This window comes from Suricata suricatta, chromosome 5 (assembly GCF_006229205.1).
Source record: "Suricata suricatta isolate VVHF042 chromosome 5, meerkat_22Aug2017_6uvM2_HiC, whole genome shotgun sequence".
NCBI lineage: Eukaryota > Metazoa > Chordata > Mammalia > Carnivora > Herpestidae > Suricata > Suricata suricatta.
This window is the reverse complement of record NC_043704.1, coordinates 39,983,594-40,004,856: the sequence shown is the minus strand read 5'-3', so window position 1 is coordinate 40,004,856 and position 21,263 is coordinate 39,983,594.

The window sequence follows — 21,263 nt, the reverse complement described above, 5'->3', positions numbered from 1 at the left end:
GCTGAGTATCTAATCTGCTAATAGCAGAGGCTAACACTGAATTTCTAGTATGGCACCATTACCCAGAGGGATCACCCAGCTACCTGATGTCAAATTGATTAAAATTGATTGCTTCCATCATGGAAGGGGAAGCCCCCACACACACCTTTTTTTCTTGCATGAGTAGATTTATTCTGGAAATAGTTTACTTGACCACATTGCCTCGACCAAAACTACTATCCATGAATTACAGAATGCCTTATTCACCATCATAGTGTTCTATTCAACATCATTTCTGGTCAGAGAGCCAATTCCATCATAAATGAAATGCAGTATTAGGCTATACTAATAGGATTCACCGGTATTACCCTGTCCTGTCATTCTGAAATAACTAGATTGATAGAATGGTGGATGGCCTTTTGAAAACTTGGTTACACGCCAGCCAGGTGGCAACACTTTACAGTGCTGGAGCAATCTCCTCTAGGATATGGTGAGCATATGCTTTAAATTGGCATGGAATATAGGACTCTCCCTTGGCCAGCATTCATGAGTTTAGGATTCAAGGAGTAGAAATGGGAGCAACTCCTCTCAGTTACCACTGAGCTGGGCAACAGTTTTGCTTCCTGTCCCCACTATATCTATATGTAATTATACACGTAAGTATTCCTAAATACTAAATACCTTATACAGAAGCCAATGGAGCAATAGAATTTGGAATCTCTTGATTCTTAGAAAGTGGTGGGTGATTTCTTTCAGCTGAGTATCCTGGGTCTAGGATATTTCATGTATATCTCAGCCAATATATTCACAGGGATTCGTGTGGTTTGAGCCCTACATTTTCCTGAGATTAATTTCCCAGACAAAACTATGGATATGTAGCACTATGGATATGATGTTGTCATAATAATGTTGTGTGGCTGGTCAGAGTCCTGTGTCTTCCTTCAAGACTAAAAACAGAAATGTGGCAGTTAATAATGACTTATTACACCTTCAGGGTTATAACACAAATGTGTATTCAATCTCCTCTTAGTTAATTCAGTTTGTTTCTGGCTCATTTTATTCATATTCTCCCGATGAAGGAGGAACTATTGATTCACTCAATGACAGTCCTCCTGGTATCAGTGATCTCTAGGATTGTGACCTCAGCAAGGGCAACTTTGGTTAACTCCCTGTTTTCTATGTTTCCACATTTAGCCAATCTGCCCACACCCCAAAGTTCCCCGCACTTCTACCATAAAGAAATGGGTTAATGCTCTTTCTCTTTGATCATATGTTTGCACAATTTAGGTTTCCTGGCATAGCTTCTCCCTTTGGCTGTTTGTTTCCTCATCTTTGCTTGTTCAACACTCTTATCATGATCGTCTCCCTGGAGATACTTGCCCCTCTACCAGTTTTCCTTTCTCCTTATGTTCCTTTCTCCTTATGTCTCAATGGATGACTGATATCAGGCCACTGTGAGATTTGAGATCTCACACATACTCCCCTTTTTAATTTGTGACCTTTTGAATCAATTTTCAAAACTAGTATGTGCCAATATCTTGTTTCACACACAAATGAATGAGACTCACTGGCGATTGTGTGGAGATTGGACATGATGAACATTTACCACACAAAACACATTTAAATTACATCTCTATATGAACAGTAAGAAATCTTATTTTAACAAAAGATTTAACAAAATGATACAGGCTAATAGATGTTTAGTTGGTTGCAAATAATGCTTTGTTGAGCCACATTACCTAGCTCTAACTTCTTGGCTGTTGACATTTTTCTTACTTAGTTACCAGTGCCATACTGCTAGTTATCTGTAGGTTATACAGTAATTTCCAGACATCACAAATAGCTGCTAGTTTCAGGACTGTAAAATGATCATCTGTCTGTACAGTCATCTATCTGCAGAGCCTAGGACAGGGCTCTAGTTGGTCCTAGTCTTGACCAACCATAACATGTATACATTCAAAATTGATTTTCTGCTGTAGATATGTAGATATCACCAAAATGTTAATAGAGGTCACTTTTGAAACATTAAATAAAACCGCTTTTATTCTTAAAAAAGATATTTGTGACACATTTTCATTTTCATTTAACAAATATGTAACAAGTGGCTTCTAAGTAACAGGCACTGTGTTGGAGATAGGAGTTGAGGGAACAGTTAACGATGGATAAGATAGCCAGTCTCAGCCTCCATGAACTTGACTTTAGCTGGAAAGAATAGAAGCAAATATGCAAACTACAGTGATAAATGGTGACTGCAAGACCTTAGCTTCCTGCTACCAGGAGCACACCTGTAGCCACAACTTTCTGTTTCCCTTGAAAATAACAATCTCCTAAACAGAGCTCATATTTTTGAGATATGTAAAGATAAGAAAAACATGCAAGATAATACTGAAGGAAAAGCAAGGTGGCCTGAGAGATTAGACATCAGGAGAACTGTGTTCCCAAAAGTTTTTCCTTTAATCTCATTGAGCATCTCCTTTTCCTTTTTTTCATTTTTAAGGGATAAAATATAATCTTAACCTTTTAAAATTTTCCTTCTGATGAAATTTTATGGCTAGGGAAGCATGAAAAAATGAATTAGTAATGAATTAGTTTAGATATTGATGCCATTTACAAATTACCACAAATTTAGTGACCTTAAATAACATAAATATAGCATTTTGCATTTCTGGAAAACAGAATCCCAACATGGTTCTCACTGGAATAAAATCAAAGTGTTCGCAGAGTTGGATTTCTTTCTACAAGGTCTAGGGGAGATTCTGTTTCCCTGCTTCTTCCCGCCTTTAGAGGCCTTTTTGTGGTTTTATAGATAAACCCTCACTTTTCAGAACCAGCAATAGCTATCAAATCCTTCTCAGGCTAACAGCTCACAGCTGGGAAGGTTCTTTTAGAGGCTGTGTGACTAGACTGGGTCCACCCAGAAAATCCAGGACAGTCTCCTTATCTCAGCGTCTTTAACCTTCATCGTATTGACAAAATCTCTTTGGTCATGCAAACTAAGCTGTTCATAGGTTACAAGGATTAGAGTGTGGGTATCTTAGGGGTCATTATTTCCCCCCCATAGATATTTTAAGAACATTTAAGTTTGGGGATCAATTAATCAATACATACAAAAATACAGAGATTTTTAAAAATAACTCTTCCCAGAAAGTAGAGTCCCTGTGATAGGCTAGTAATCATTCCACAAATATGGCCACATCCTAATGTCAGCTCCAATTTGGCAGTGGATTGGCACCACATGCCCAGACATCCATTCTTAACAGTCCTGTGATATGACAGTTTCTAAATAGGAGCAACTAAAGGTGAGATTAATATTTAGCAATTTTTAAGCAAGTGTAAGAAATATTAGTTGTTTAGATTGTCAGTGACCCTCTGTCCCGGAGAGCTGTCACATGCACCGCTTCATTCTAACTTTTGACAGGAGGGGTGGCATACATGAATTAGTCATTTTCTCTTAATTCTCTAAATCACAAGGTATTTTTTTAACTTTATTTAAAACTGAATCTGAAATTTAACTTAGCTGGTAGTGGAATTTTAAAAAGTCAAATTAACAAATATTCATTGAAACTCTTCTACAAGGAAAAGGCACTTGCTTGACAGTTAAAAGCAAACAACCATATTATATGTTACACTTAAAACCTGTAATCAAATGTGTACATGTAGTACCCATTTTATTAATAATAGATCACCTTATCAAACCCTTGAGTCATCTTCATTCCACAAGATGAATGTAGAAAACATGACAATAGTTAACTATACAAAAAAGTTTGGTTGTATTTGATGCATAACTGTCTGTAATTCTGAGGACGAATGGATGCCATATGCAAGGGTAATTTGAGTAAGTGAACCACAGATGAATGACCTGGATTTTCTTTGTTTCTAAATCCTAAAGACTCACAGACAGAGGTAATCTTTAGGCCCTGCTTTTTATATAGAATGTGAAGAAAGCAGAAGAGCAAACTCCTTTCATCCTCTTTTACCCACCTAGACCTACTTCTTGGTAGAGTTCCATATCTTGTATATTTTGGTCAGAAACAACATGTCTATGTGAAATAAAAGCTAGCTTTGCATAAGCAATATGGCCACCAAATGATCCTCCATATGCTTGCTGGTCTCATGGTAAGTCTGCTTGTCCTGGAGAAGGCAAAATTCATGCAAGGCTACCAAGGAGGCTCATGAAGCTGTGATCACTATAGGTTTTGGCATTTTAAGGTCCCTACTTTGGAAATGATCCCTCTAAAGTTTTCATATCAATGCTTATAAGGTTGCCAAGTAAAAAAAGGAGATTTGACAGTAGATGTGAAAACCAGAGCTCAGAATATTAGGAATAATCAGACTACTCTAATCTGTTGTCCCAGGAGATGAAAATAAATGAACATAGTAAATCATAAGGCATTATTGTTTGTAGGCTTTAATTTTCCATTTGGTCAGTACACCAACTGCCTAAAATTGGAGGTTTAATTCTAAAGATAATAGTTAGTTTATTGAGAAACTATCCTGACAATATGTGACAAATTGCAACAGCGAAGAAACCTTTAGCAACAAATAGGACATGACAAAGAATAGTTAAGTGATATAATTAAGAAATGCAATTTAGAAACATATTCACAGCCTCACTCAACTTGATATTTTGAAACTCAAACTTCTAATATATTAGTAAAAGTGCAGTCACTTTGGAATCTACAGATCTACTTTTCTTCAAATGAATGTGTTCAGTTCTTTTGATTTTGAGAGCAACTTATACTTGTTGAAGTTTTTTTAATGTTTATTTTTGAGAGAGAACGGAAACACATGTGTAAGAAGGGGAGGGGCAGAGAGACAGACAGACAGACAGAAGATCCCAGTGGGTTCTGTGCTCACAGCAGCAAAGTCTGATGTGGGACTCACACTCACAAACTGCAGGATCATGACCTGAATGGAAGTTGGACACGCAGCCAGCTGAGCCACCCAGGTGCCCATACTGTTGAACTTTTAATTAAATGGACTTGACTTAAATTTCTAACTCTGGACTTCCCGTTGCATATGTAAATATTATTCCTCTTGATCTCACTCGATATAAGATATGCCAATGATTCTGCAAGGCTTAGTGTGGAGGTTTTCTACATCATTTGTACTCAAACTGAAGAGAGGTAGGATGTATGTGGCTCAGTTCTACGCTGGTATTGGGCCTATTTGTCCGGAATCATGTGTCATGCTTTTCCTGCTGTGGTGGCTTCCACATTCCACTGCACTGCCACATCCCAAGAAGTAATTCCTAGACTCTAAAATCAGCTGCCTCCTGGCAATGTTTGGTCTGTTGGAAGCACTGTGAAAATCTCCTGGCAAGGGCAGTCTACGGCAAAGACTACTTTTTTGTTTGTTTGATTGTTTGTTTCAGGTCCTACAGAACAGATTCATCTGGTTTTACATTCTTCTTGTAGTACTGACTCCTTCATGCCAAGTAACACCTTCTCCTGTTTTCCTCCAGGTCTTTGTCCTAGATGCAATCGTGGTTTCCAGATAGCTTCCAGGTGCCTCTCCATACCCTCCTCAGTTTCATTCCCTGTGTATCAAATCCCCGCACAAACACTTTGCAGTGATTTCTCTTCCCTGGGTAGCCTTTGGCTGATACAGGACGCTCACGCATTTTGTAACTAGATCTGTTCCTTGTGGATACACTGTGATGCTGGATTTCTAAGAAATCCTTTGGATGAAGAGGGGATTCTGAATCCACATAAAAGGTTTGAAATCCTTCTAGGTTCAAAATCCTAATTCCTCAGGAATTCAACATTTAGAGTCTCTATCCCCATCCTGATTTGCCATTCTTATTCCTAGTTTCTGCCTGGAATATATTCCAGGAACTCTAGCCATATTCTTGCCTATCATACTTTTGGTGATAACCATTGTCTTTTACCAAATACCTTTTCTTTTCAACCCTCCATGTTAAAATCCTACCCAGAACTCAAGGCCATGAAAAAGCACTATCGTTTCTCATGGTTGCAGAATTCACATTTGCAAACTTCCCTAATGACTGTAACTTATTTATAATCCCCAGGTCAATACTCATGGCATTCTCACAGTCATTTGCAGACATAAGCAGAATGGGGGAATTTTTCCCTTTATCTCCCAAAGGCAGTATCCCTTGCCGAGGTAGAACAAAGATGGTGTTCTGCCTTCTTATTTCATCTCTCCTACTCTAAACAAAGTCCTTTTCACAGTCTACTTTGAACTAAGCTTTTCAGATTTGTTTTGTGTATTTTCTTGGTGATTTTACTGTTTAAAACAGCCCCCAGGTATAGTGCTCACATTCTGTCTGGTGTTCCTAATTGCAAGAAAGGTGGGATGTGACTTACAAAGAAAATATGTGTTCTGTAAGCTTCCTTCAGGCATGAGTTATATGCCGTTGACCATGAATTCCATGTTGATGAATCAACAATATATATTAAATAAGGTATCTTTATTTAAAAAGAAAAAACACATAAAACAAGATTATGTTTTGATTGCTTGACAAAAATATCATGATTAGATGCACTGAGTAAACTAATCCTGTGTTGTCCTATAAGCAATGGTTTAATATTTGCAAATTCATTGCTCACGGTGACTTTATAGGACATACTAAACAGGAACTGTGGATCTACTGTACTCTCCTGTCTAGGGAGCTTCCTCTGGTCTCTCTTCCTTCCAGTTTTCTCAGCTTTAATTTCCTATAACCCATTTTCTAATATTCCTTTCCTTCCACTAAGTCGTGCTTAAATGTTCAGGGTGAGCAGTAGAAATGTCTCTTAACAGAACAAATTCAAAGATAAAAAGCAAGCCAAGAATGAGTGGGTAGCCAAAGTCAGTAAGCCAGAAAAAGCCTAAGTACTGTGTCAAACCATGGAGGCATGATGGAAGATTGAAAACCTATTTGCAGCCAGAATTAAGGAAAGTTCAGAGCAAATAGCAAATGAGGATTCAGTTGGTGGTGTTATGTATGACTAGCTTTTATGTCCTCGCTGTAAAATGCTTTTGAGGAAGAATGGTTGCTTTGAAAGTGCCAGAAATTAGGCAGACAACCGTCAACACTTTGTGCCTTCTGTTACGGCTGTTTATTGTCATGTCCTATTCTAACAAGACTATAAGCTAAGGATCTAGTATGGATTTATTTATGTTAATGGCTAACAATCTCCCACATAATCACTATAAACATTTCTTCAATAGGTACGTGCAAGAATAGATCCCGTTGTATACTCCAGGAATGTAAGAGCTGCAACTTGTACTAGTTAATAGTCTGACTCTAGGTTTAAGTATCAGTCACATGGCTTATGGTTATTTTTCTTTTAGCTTTCAAGCTAGACAAACTCCTTCTGTAATCTAATATAAACCAATATAATAACACTAGTAGGAGTATTAAATAACTTGCAGCTGTTGTGTTATTGGTTTTACATGATTTTGCAACAAGGTTAGTAAATATAAAACTTATTTTTAGTAGTTAATGCTTTTTATAGAAATTATGAATTTGAAATTTATGAAATTCAAATAACTAACATATTCCTGAGGAAATGGACACTTTTTCTGTTGGCCAGTGCCATTACTCCATATCGATCACATTTTCTTAAAAGTATTTTTGACTTTAGAGAATATAAAATACTAGATACAGATTGAATTTTAGCCCACAGATGATCGTTACTAAGAAGGTTACCGCCTTTTCTTAGTCATTGTACATGTCTCATGTAATATAATGGTAACAGCATGGATCTAAGTCTGTTCTTTGTAATTTTTTCTAAAATTATAAAGAATCTTAAATGTTGGCGTCAACATATTATTATTTCTCAGACAGTTCCTTGGGAAAAGGATGCCAAATGGGTTTGAAAACAGTAACTCTCATAGAAAAATATGGAATTGACGTAGTCAAATATTATTTTCTCACTCGTTTTTACTCTGAATAATTCAGTAGAAAGCTGCTGTGTAACTCCATCTGCTTATTTTAGTTCTGATTGTATTAGTAGAAGGTAAAAGTTTGAAATTGACCATCAAAAATCAATAGCTTTGTATCTAGCCATCATTGTCTTGATCTACATAAGGCTTTCCACAGTAGGAAAGCTATAAGCCATGCTCAGAAAGCTCTTATCTAGCATTCTTCTTGTTTCAAAAGTTATGATTGGATCTTTTTTTCAATCCCAACTTCAATGGGCCCTTTACATGAAATTGCTGTCCTCAATAGCATAGAAAAAAATAGCTCCATCAAGGAGATCTTTTGATGTTCATTCAATGAAAACCTACGTTGTGTCTTTTTGCTACGTAGATTTGCTGAGCAACTAAATGGATTGTAAGGTGATGATCTGGAGGGATGAAAAAACTAAAAATAGTTCTTTTCCATTATAGAATAGAAGAACATGAATTTATTTGTCATTTCTACTAGGACAAATTATGTGTGATTTTACTTCTAGCAGCCATATGTGTTTTCACAATTTTAACCATATTCCCCTTCACTGTGCAGTATTGTCAAATATTTCACTGAATTATAATTCTTAATTTGTGGAATTAATCAAAATGGTCTATATAAAGGCCTGTGTTCATTGCAAAACACAGATATTATTAAACAAACTAGAGTACTTCATGAAATCGTTTGATATTAGAGATCCAAAACTCATTTTATAACAGATACAACTATTATTGGCCCTAAATCTCTTTCACACACAGATACATGTGCACACACATACACACATATGCATACACTCATTGTTCTTAATATCTCTTTAATGATTCCAGCAAATAATAAGATTTAGTGGAACATGGGGATATGCCTGCCTTTCTTCCCATTTCCCACCCAAGAACCTAGAAATAAGAGGAACATAACTGACTTTTGAGGAATGAACAACAAAGTTTTAATTCCTAATAACGGTAGACTCAAACCTTGGAACTGTAACATCTGTCTCTAACTCTAGATCAGTCAGTGATGTGTTAAAAGATAAGGAACCATGGAGGGGGGCACTTGTGGGCAAGAGCACTGGCTGTTCTATGGAAACCAATTTGACAATAAACTATATTAAAAAAATATAAGGAACCAGAAAGAAACAGTAGAGTCAGTAAGATAAAATGTGGTGGTGCAGATCAAGCACTGCCCTCAGTGATACTGAAGACACAATAAATTACATCACAGGAAGGACTTCCATGAGGAGAAACAAGAATATTTCATTAGGTTTCATCCTGGCCTTGATAAGTAGACCACAGTTCAATCCGTTTACCTTTGATTTAATTTCATGCTTATTATGCTTAAACAAACTTATGATCTATAAGGCAGATTGTCAGGCATATTATAGAAGAAAAAGGAGAAATGCTGTGCTATATAGAGCAGATGAGAGCCGTGCAGTGACTAGAAAGACTTAGTCCCCATTATAAATTAATGAAGACATCAGTGGGTATTCTACACCGGCATCAGGTGAATATAATTATCATTGATTTGTCTCCATTATAACCAAAATTATTTCTAGCTATATTGGTAAAAGTTCTATTTCCCAACTACAAGTATGGAGACCACACATTAAACCTTGGTAAATTTAGCATTATACAGCCATTCTATGGGGCTACTGACTTAGAAAAATCAAAGCATAGCTATATGACTCTCGGCCAGACATTAATGACAAAAATAGTACTAATTGTAAATTATGCAGGTCATTTCTTAATGTATGCAATAATTATATAGTTATTTTATTTATATTAACATGAGAAAACTGCTCTTAGTTTTAACTCTATGACCCATCCAATATTAGATATTTTTAATCTACAAATAGGTGATTTCACATGATTTAACGTAAAATTTAGCCTCATTTTACGTCTTTATTAATCTCATTCAACGTGTTTTGCAATGACCACAGTACATCTTCTCTTTGTTCCTTAAGCTTCTCCCCTCTACTCACTTGTCCTTCTCCTCAGTTTATATCAAAGAGATCACTTTACACCTGTGGGTGCCGGGGCCTTGTTTGCTTTAAGTTGCATTTTCTCCTTAATTGCATTCTGGTTACAAAGAAATGATTTCTGGACCCTGATTTCCCCAGGCTCCCGTCTCACCTGGTTGCCTGATGGGTTCGCCAGTGGGAGGCACTAGCAGAAGCCTGGAAGAGCGGGAAGGAAGAAGCTAGAGCTGTTCTTCTCCCCTGTGCCCATGTCTCTGGGTGACGCCAGCAGCGACTACTTCTCCTCCCGCCCACATTGGACAGGCTGGCTCTTTTACTAGCTTCCACGGGATGACCTCAGCCTGGGATCAGCAATACCTCTTCTTCCCCATGACCTTCCAATTTAGGGGTAGAAAAAATGAACACTTACAATGAAAATGGGAAGCCCCGAAGGGGGTCTTTTCACACACTGACTTGCTGTTGTGAACGACGTCTAGTGTGAAGAAGTACACCACACATTCCCCAACAGGAGGAAGCGTACTTTACATACCCCAGCAGAAGGAAGGAGGCTTTTCTCCTGGCCCAGCAATAGCTCGGCTCATGGTAAACCCCGGCACTCAGCCAGTGAGAAGCCAACGCCACTGGGAACTCTCATTCTCCTCCAGGGGGGCTTTCATTCTAGCAAGGTCCTTTCAACTTCCCCACTTCCTCTATAAGAGAGTGCTCCCCTCCTTTGTCTTTCAGGCCTGCCGATGGTTCACCAGACTTTGCTTGTCCTGAATTGTGGTTCTTCTCATATTGCCACTCTCTTAGAATCCCTATGTGGGTTCTCTGCCGGTTCGTCACCTGCATATCCGATGCTCTGCATGGTGTTTTTTGTTGTTGTTAGAAACCTTTGATTTCTCTTTTCCACACTGGACTCTGACTGATAAAATTCCTAAAAAGTAAATTGATAGATTTGAATCCCATTTTATTCCCCTCACCAAATCTATGAAATAGTTGAATCCGAACTCATCATCTTCTCCCTTCCTATTAAAATAAATTCTCCCCCTCCCATCAGTGGGAAACTTCCACTCACCCTTTGTATGCTGTCTACTCTGCCCTTCTCAATTACTTATTCCTTTAAAAAAAATCTTTAATGCTTATTTGTTTTTGAGAGAGAGAGAATGAGCAGGGGAGGGACAAAGAGAGGGAGACACAGAATCTGAAGCAGGCTTTGGGCTCCAGCTGTCAGCACAGAGCCCAACACGGGGCTCCAACCCACAAACCGTGAGATCATGACCTGAGCCGAAGTCAGAGGCGTAACCGCCGTGAGCCACCCAGGCATGCTTAAATTATTTATTTCTTGATTTTAAACTATGTAATTATGCATACAGTTCATAAATATAATCAGATTCTAGTAGAATCATTTCTCAAAAAGCCTTTGCTTGGTTCCAAATTCCTATCCAGCAACTGCCTCAATTTCTCTTTGTTTCTGAGCAAATTTACCCAAAAAGTTTTCTAAACCAATTTTGTCTACTTCTTCACTTTCCAGTCTATTTCAAACTGATGTCCATCCTTCTCACTCTTCCTAAAACCTGTTGTCAAGCTGGATCAACCTTTAAATGAAGAAAACTGAACATTTTTTTGTCCTCATTTCAGTTGCTTGGATAGGAACTTTTAATAAATAGCCAGACTTTTTCCTGAAAGCTTTGACCCCTCACAGACTGTAAGATTCCACACTCTTCTAGGTCTCCTATTTGTTTGCTCTGCTCTTTTCATTATCTCTGCTTCATTTGCTAACTCTAGCTCCCCAATTTCACCTCAAAGTTCAGGACTTCCTAAAGGCTTACAACAGGTTCTGTAAATATCCCTGGCCTCATTTTCTCACTGGGTGATTTAATCTTTTTTTTAGGATTTAAAAATCATCTCAATAGTGATGTCTCTGAAAATTTTAACTTCATTAAGTATACTTTTCTGAGACTCTTATCCAACTCCTAATTGAAATCTCTACATCTGTATTTCATGAACATCTTATATTAAACCTGTAATAATTTAAATTAAAATTTTCTCAGTCTTACCCTGTCTTACTTATTTCATGAAATAAGATCAATATAAACCTTGTAGCCCTATCCTGAATTTTAAGAGACATATTTGAGACCCTTTTAATTTCAAGCCATTAGCCATAAAAGTGAACTGTATATAATGTGCTAGGCATCATAATAGATTCATGATAAACATTAGTTATTTAATACTCATAATCTATAACTGAAGTATTTGCTTTTATTTACTCCCTTTTTGTGGATGAAGAAATTACAGCAAAGAATGCATCAGTCATGTACTGAAAGATATGTAGCTACTAAGTGATATTGCCAGGATTTCAGGACAGACTGTTCAGTTTTAGAGGTCCTTTTATAAATATTACAGTACATTTTAAATTATGATAAAACCATAGTTAATATATTCATAGCACTTATTACAGAGGTATAGTAAATCATTTACGAGGAGCATACTCTTAAAATGTCTATTTTGTAGACAGGAAAAGCACAGAGAGGTTAAATAATTATCCCAAAGCCAGTAAAGTCTAGAAACAGAATTTCAACCTGGCTCGTCTGGGTCCAGAATCTGTTCTCTTAATTACCATGATTCACTTCCTCTTAATCATCCTGTGTCTTCTACCTGAAAATATATTTTTGTGTATCTTCACGGCCAAGGAACAAACCACGCTCCAATTCTTAGGAAGGAAGCCAAAATGTATGACGTGTTAGGGATCTGGGATGACCAGCGGGGTATTCTAAATCGGACAGGCTCAGGTTATAGACTGCAGGCGAGCGTTTAGGATTGTTGCTAAGGTGTTTGGATCCAGCCATTTGACAAACATAGCCTCCCCTTAGGAACGCCCATCACTAATTCTTCCAGCAAGCAAGCTAAACATTACAGTAAGGCAGGAAGCAAGAAGAATGTGTCTTTTAACCATTATGAGAATGTGTTGGGTATGGCAGAAAAAAGAAACACCCCTAATTTTAGCCTTATTTTATGAGAACCAGAGAAGTTAAAGAAGGCATCTACATTGTTAAATTAATTTGCAAGTGATCTAAGACTAACAGCTAGGTCTTCTGATTCATACTCAAATGACCTTATCATACCATGTGGAGTGTCCTGTGGTTCCTTATTGGGACTTTTATAATAAACCAAGAAATAAGATGGTAGGTTCAAGAGCAACAAAAATACATGAAAAAGCAATTCCAGGCATCAAGAAACAAAGGAATTAGTATCTGGTGAGAATCCTACCAGGGAGTAAATTTTAAAGGTTAATATCAGTACCCACAGATTTGTGATATACTCTTTCAAAAATAAGTTCATATAATTTGTGACAAAAGAGGAAAGAAGGGGTGACAGAATTACCTTGCAGAATATATCTTTATGTTCTATTTAGCCGAAATATTTTAAATCAGGATACTGATAAGAGCTACCAAAGGTATTTCTATAATTATAAAAATACATAATATGTGGGACCGGCTCATTTACATATCATTTACATATGTGGCAAGAGGGAGATGAACAACAGAAAACTTTAAATAGAAGGATCAGTCATAGTAGTAACTAATTACAACATCAAGATTTAGACTGAACAGCTCAAGTATCTTTGTACATAGACCACATTTTGTAGCCAGTTAAAGTTTAGCACAAGGTACATATGTTCTCAAAGTTTAATTTTTACATTGCCACATATTGTGAATGTCAGAAGAGTAAAGTTCTTGGCACCAGAATTACATGCAGCTGCTTTGTGCGAAGACGAACGGTTTTGGAGCTGTCATGAATGCGCAGAGCATGATTTAATGAATGTTTTATTATCACTATCCTCCTCATATTTCATAAAAGATAATGAAGGGAGCGCTGTTGCAGGACAAGAATCATCTATCCATAACTATTGGGTCAAGACAGGGAAAGACAAATACTGTATGGCTCCACTTCTACGTGGAATCTGAAAAAGAAAGCTGATTTCATAGGAACAGAGAATTGAATGGTGGTTGCCAGGGGCTGGGGGAGGGGGAATTAAGGAGATGTAGGTCAGAGGGTACAGACTTTCAATTATACGATGAATAAGTTCTGGGGAACTAGCGTGCAGCACAGCATGATGGTGATAGTTAATGATACGGTTTTGTATACTCGAAACTTAATGAGAGGAAATCTTAAGTGTTCTCACTACACACACAGAGATAACTATGTGAGATGAATGTGCTAATTATCTTGATCATGGTAGTTATTCCACAAGGTACATATATATCAAATCATCATGTATATTTGAAGTATATACAAGTATATTTGCCAATTATTTCTCAAAGCAGAGGAAAAAATAAGATAGTGTTAAGAAATTATTGGGTCAGATATTTTCACAGCCTCTAGAAATGTAATTTGAAGCCTATTTCAAATATTATAAATGTTACATAACCCACCCCAAGGGGATTGGGTAGCTAGCACCCTGTAATGAATCATTGATATTTATGCTAAGGGAAAAAGGCAGACTATAAATAGTTTATTATCAAATAAAGTCCATTTTTGTCACAAAATAAGTTCGGGCCAAGTCAGGTTTTGCCCTCCTGGATTACATTTAAGGCAGCGCTTCGTTTTCTGAGATCTTGGATTCCAAAATGTGTATATAAGACTTTGTGGACTTATCCAAGGTATCATGGTGATTAAGAGCGACATCTAGTGGCTACTACGTTGATCTGCATGCAAATAAATACTATTGATTATAATGCCGGTAAATCTTAAATATAATCAAGCATATAATCAAGTATTATGTGCCTAGGCATAATAGATAAGAAATTTCCCCACATGGAAGAATTCTTAGTCTACTATTGTCTGGAGTAAAGTACACATCCTGTCAATACAACATGATCAGTATAAGGAAGCGGATCAGAGAAGACAGGCCTTAGGTGTTATGGTCAAAGACTTTCTTGGAAGAGTAGACACCTGAGAAAGGTCTTAAGAAAAGAGATAAGTTTGCTTCTACAAGGAAAATGCACAGAAGAAAGCACCTGAAAATAAAGAGACTGAAATAAAGGTATATTAATTAGGAAAAATGAGCTACTTTGTAGAATATCTCAAATTCTGAGATGAGTAGTATAGATTCTTATTTTATAGTCAATTGGAGATTATTAATAGCATTTAATTCCAGAATGATATATGGATATTTTAAAATTATGTATTCATCAGAACTTCACAGTAGTGTGAGTCTAATTTTAATAAAGCAGTATTGGATATTCTGTGGTCACGGATGGGCAAAGCATTACCAAGAAAAGCACCAAAACAGAACTAGCTATAGGGAGAAAGGAAAAGCATTAGAACTTTTTAAGTCTTATATAAGGCTAAAAACAGATGACAGGGGCTGGGATTTGAAGACTTAAGTTTCTAGTTTCTTCTTTTTGAAGAATAGTAGATTCATACTGTTAGAGCCAAAACAAGGCAAAGGAGATTCAGGCTTTCAGTTTTGCAATAAAATTTAAAATGGCATCAAACTTAAATGACAAAGGGTTACTTGTTAATATTAAACAGATAATATTATTTTGCATATAATAGGTTTTTAATAAATACTTGAATGAATAAACAAGTGGATATTGAAATTTTTAATTTTAATTTTTAAGAACTTAAGTGACAAAATTCATGTATATGCATTCCCACAAAATTCCAGATGTGAATAATTCAGTTCAATTAAAATTATATTTATCTATCTCTGGCCTAACTACAGTTTGTGCATGTTTCAATATCAGTAAAAAGCAAGGATTGGAAAAAAGCATAAACCTTAAGATTTCAAAGAGGAAAACAGATTTTTCTTGTCTTAATTCTTGATTAGGAAGAATGAAGTTACTCCAAAAGAGAAAAAATTGTGTCTCACTCTACTTATTAATAGAACAACGAAATCTTTTTTTTTTAACTTTTTTTTTTTCCAGGAGAGGGAAGTTGGGACAAGCGCAGGGAGAGGGGGAGAGGGTCTGGCGCTCACTCTGCACTGACAGGCTGACGGCAGCCCCAGTGCGGGGCTCAGACTCACCAGCCAAACTGTGAGATCATGATCTTTGCTGTAGTCAGATGCCCAACCAACTGCGCCACCCCAGACCATCAAAATCTTAATAAGATGAACTGTTCCCTGAGGAAAGCCTTCTTCTAAAATATGAGCATTTTTATCTCTTGGCATAAAATTTTTGTAGATTCCTAGAATTTTAACTAAAAGACTGCTTTATTAGTTTTCATTGCTTTCAGTAACAATGAATCCAAGATGACAGAGATTTGGAATTTGAGTAAATTTCAACTATGGATTCTTGGCAAACTTTTTTTCTGGTGATATCAGGACATCACATTTTAAATGACCAATAATTTCCTGAAAATTCAGGTCTAGATCTAAAATATATTTTACACCTATTTCTGCCATAGTCAATTTCACAGTGATTCTATAACATCCATTTTATTAGCATGTTTCCCCCATTTTCTACCTGTTGAAATTCTAATTAAGCTTCAAGAGCCACTTTAATGACAGCCATTCATGAAGGTCTTCTTGCATGTCATGTCTAGACTTTTACAACAACTTTTAAAATGACCTTTTCATATTCTGCTTCCACTCAGTCTATCCCCCTCCCCAAACCACTATAATATGATACTGTGCTATCTAGAGAGCAACAGTTTGGGAATGAGCTTTGAGGAATATCCAGTTAAAGGGGAGTGCGATCTAAAAGAAAACGAAGGATTGTTAAATAATCCAGGGAGGAAGACATTTCTTACGGCATGTGATACCAAGAATGCCATGCACCTTGAGTGAGCAAAGAATGTTTAGTAGAAAAGTGAGAATCAGAGCCAGACTGCAAATAGATGAGAAATGTCTCTTCATTCCCATCATGTTTCTTTAGATCTTACTCGTCCGTGTTCTATGACAGTTATCTGTTCACGGGTCTTTCTTTTCATGAGACTATGAGGCTTTATGGAAAGCTCACCCATTGTTTACCTTTGTATCCCTAGTGTACGGCACAGTACAAATGTATTTTATTTATTTGGATTTATGCTAACTTCAGATCATCTCTTTATTATTTTTCTCACTCACTTCTCACCCCATTAATGACTCTCCCACCCAAGAAACTTTGATAATGCTGCTGTGCAGGGTAGAGCAAGAAGGTGGTCTTCAGCACAGCCCATAGGCTGTAGAGTTCTACCATAGGTCTCTGATTCCTTTTTTTTTTTTTTTAATTTTTTAAACATTTGTTTATTTCTGAGAGACACAGAGATACAGATCGGGGGGGGGGGGGGGGGGGGGGGAAGGAAGAGAGAGGGACACACAGACTCAGAAACAGGCTCCAGGCTCTGAGCCATCAGCACAGAGCCCGATGCAGGGCTCGAACCCACGAACTGTGAGATAATGACCTGAGCCAAAGTCAGGTGCTCAGCTGACTGAGCCACTCAGGCACTCCTTTGATTCCTTTTTTTCATCATTGGGGCTATAAGATGCAGTAAAACATCAAAGAATATTTTTACTACATCCACCACTACTCATTAGTTTGTTTAAATTTAGTTACTTAGCATATAGTACAATAATGATTTCAGGAGTAGATTCCAGTGATTCATCCCCTATGAATAATACCCAGCGTTGATCCCAAGTGTGTTCCTTAATGCTCCTTGCCCGTTTAGCCCATCTCCCCACCCACAGCCTCTCCAGCAACCCTCAGTTTGTTCTCTGTAGTTAAGAGTCTCTTATATTTTGTCCCCCTCCCTGTTCTTACATTGTTTTTCTTTCCTTATGTTCGTCTGTTTTGTATCTTTAATTCCACATAGGAGTAAAGTCATAAGATATTTGCCTTTCTCTGACTAATTTCTCTTATCATATACTCATTAGTTTTTATTAAAAAGTATTTCATTTGTGGAACTGTCAAAACTACAAATTTGCTCAACATTTTAAAACCTTACCAACTTTTCTTTTTACTTTCCGCCTTGCAGGGAGGGGATGTGATGCTATTCAACTCTTCTATAATTGAGATAATTTTTATAATAAATTTAATTGAAAAATATAAGTTGGCTATCAGCATAATGAAGAGAGCAGTGAAATATTTTACAAAATATTTATTTTGGATTTGAAGAAATAAAGCATGGTTATCCAAAGCCATGTGTTAAATAGAAGAAAAAAAAAAAAGGAAGCAAAGAAAATTAGGCCAAACTAGGAGTAAAATAATTTTAATTGTTTTTTAATGTGTGCGTGTGTGTGTGTGTGTGTGCGTGAATGAGAGAGAGAAAGAGAGAAACAGAAAGAGCATGGGAGGGGCAGAGAGAGGGAGACACAGAATCCAAGCAGGCTCTAGGCTCTGAGCTCTCAGCACAGAGCCCAATGCGGGGCTCGAACTCATAAGCCCTGAAATCATGACCTGAGCTGAAGTTAGATGCTCAACTGATTGAGCCACGCAGGCACCCCAGGAGTGAAATAATTTTAGATGAAAGGGTCTTGCATGTTCCGTGGGTATATAATTTTTATAAAGTATGTGACAGGCTCTGTAAGAAAATCCATAGAATCTCAAATGTTTTACAACTTACAGAAGTTCTTAAAATAGTTTTCCTCTGGATGCCAAGATTTTCTTAAGCTTCTTCACAAATGAGCTTCTTTGGAAATGCTGATTAATATGACAGAGATGCAATTTTATTACTCTTTTGATTTCTTCTCTTTGTTTCTCATTTGGTGAAAAGTGGACTATGATTTCACTCCCTAATCAGCTTCTCTTACGTTGATTAACGTGCAGCATCACGTCGCTCCCACGGCTCTTGGGTCACAGTTTCCTGAGGCGTGTGGTTCCTCTGATTTTCCCTTTAAGCAAGGCTTCCCTTAGCTGTAGCCTGCCACTTACCTTTTTATATTCTCTGCCAAGTGGAAATCACCATAGCTTACATCTACCCTTTTCATTTTCTGTGGCTTGGCACCTTTTCATCTACCCTTTCATCCTACTTTATATTGATTTTATAACATCTTTAATCTTCGTTTGCCTTACAGCTTTTATTTTTGTTTTTATGCATGCAAGCATATAACGGGGCTCACTTTCCATCAATCTCCTGACACTCCATTCAATAATTCAGCAGATCCTCTGAGGACGTCTTGAGTGTGGCTTTTATAAATCGACACATCTCAAATCTTCTGACTGTGGCTTTTCTATCACTTTTTAGGTCCTATGAATTTGCTTCCAATTGATTTGACACTTTTTAATATTTTAAAGAAATAGTCATTGTTTTACTGGCATTAGAGTCTGTGAGTACTCAGTTAATCTTTCCTAAATCCTTGTCCTCTTCTGCCATGTTCTTATTAAGTGATAAAACACAAAAATTATATATTCATGTAAAAATCATTATCTTCCTTCATCTAAAGATGTTAGACATGTTTGTCTCATAACATCATAAAAATATAATCACACAATCTAAGGAAATCAAATAACTAATATAGGTAGACACATAATTCAAAATCATTTTATATTAAGAATATAGAAATTCATAAAAAGTAAACAAGTACCCATACTGTTAGCCCTTTTAAAACCTGTGTAAGGAAATGAAATCTCTTCCGTTTGCCACTTCACTGACATCTGCAAAGTTAGCAACTGGTGAGAGTTATACATCCTTCCCCATTTACTCCTCTACTTACACAAATGCAGCAGTATGCATATCGATGTGCATATCTAGTTTTACAAATCTCTCTATATGCACAGAAGAAGGTATATACATATCAGTGTGCAACCTTTTTTTTTTTTACTTAAAATTAGTTTATTACATATGGTACATTTTCTTTAAAAAGGTATATAACATTGATGAAGTTTTAGATCATTACATTTTGGCTAATACAAACAATACTGCAACAAAATCCAGATATATATATACAGTAGTGTATATTTTGTATATGTGTGTATATAGATATACCTATATACTTATATGCACATATATGCATCGATGTATACATATATTCATACCAACGATTTATGTATATAGATAATTATAAGAATTGTTGGACCATGGGATATGCATATTTTTATATTTCTACTTTTATATCTAGTATTTTTTTATTTTACAAACAAATGATCTTAAGTTTGCTTTCTTATACTCTTGTTTACCAGCTCATTTCTTACTCTCTAAACTCTTTAAAGTACACAAATAATTCTGACCAGCTCTGTCCTCATATTGATTTGTGCTAACTCCTCTCTTTTCACAAGAATTTTAATATCATGCCATGCTTTATTGATTCTTGTGGCAATTGCCTTGGCATCGTCCCTGCATATGAAAATGTAATCCTTGTCTCTTCTCACTTTCTATTACTGTCAATGTGATATTGTTCGTGAAAGCCATACGTAACCTCAGTCTCTGTGTTCTCCCCTTTTCATATTTATCCTTCATTTTTACTCTCGCGTATTTGCTCAGGAATGATTTTCATTCAGCTATGAACTACACAGACAGGCTTGTTTCTTTAATTTCCTTCATCTGTCTGCATACATACCCAGCAGGCTGTGTTCATGTTTGATCAGCCATTTAGTGAAGAAGGCATTTGGAAAATGAGGATTATAATTAAACGTTTCACTTTACCTGCCATAGTCATGATTACACTGGGCCTTTGTCCAAATTACCTTCATGATCTTGGCTTTTGGCAGTAATAGGAAGGTGATGTCTGTGGAACAGAAATGAAACTGTAGCTTTTCCTTAGTGCCCTTGAAAGTTCAGCCTTAAAAACCACTCAAATGGAGCTTAATGTCCTGCTAAGGAAAAAAAAAAGTAATTGTGTGAAGCTGGCTAAGATTGAGGTCAATATATACTCTCCTGTTCACTGCACAAATGTATGTCATTTCCCAGAAATTTCCCACCACTTTGGATTTTATATCTTATCAACAAACCAAACTAGTTTCTCACAGGTTCATTTTGAAGAATTTTAGTTCTAATGCTTTGGCAGCATGTGCCCACTCTCCGAATCTACATTTGTACTCTCTGGGTTATTATCTTTTTCTTCATTGACACGTGCCCCACTTTGCCCCAAGTTGATGGGTGGAAGTACCCTCTACTTGGGCAAGTATATAAATAAGTTCCTATCTTTTTTTTTTTTTATCATGTGGCTGTTACCTTACCACTTGCACACCTGCTATTTAAAGTGCATGACTTTCACTTTAATCAAGAACACAAAATGTTTGAACTCCAGATGCTCGTAGAGAGATTAACTGTCTTATCGGATAATAGTAGGAACCATCAATTCAAGGCCAGGTTAGGAGTCAAGTTTATTTTTGAGAAAGGTGAAACAAAATGCATGTCAAGCAATCATACCTTGGAGTTTTTCAAGTTTTGGGTTTATATAGCTGCGAAGCTGTGTATAAGACTGCTCACTTGTATTACCTGAGAAATGACATCCATAAATGACAACTTAAATATTTTAAAATATTTAAAGAAATATTTCTGCATCAT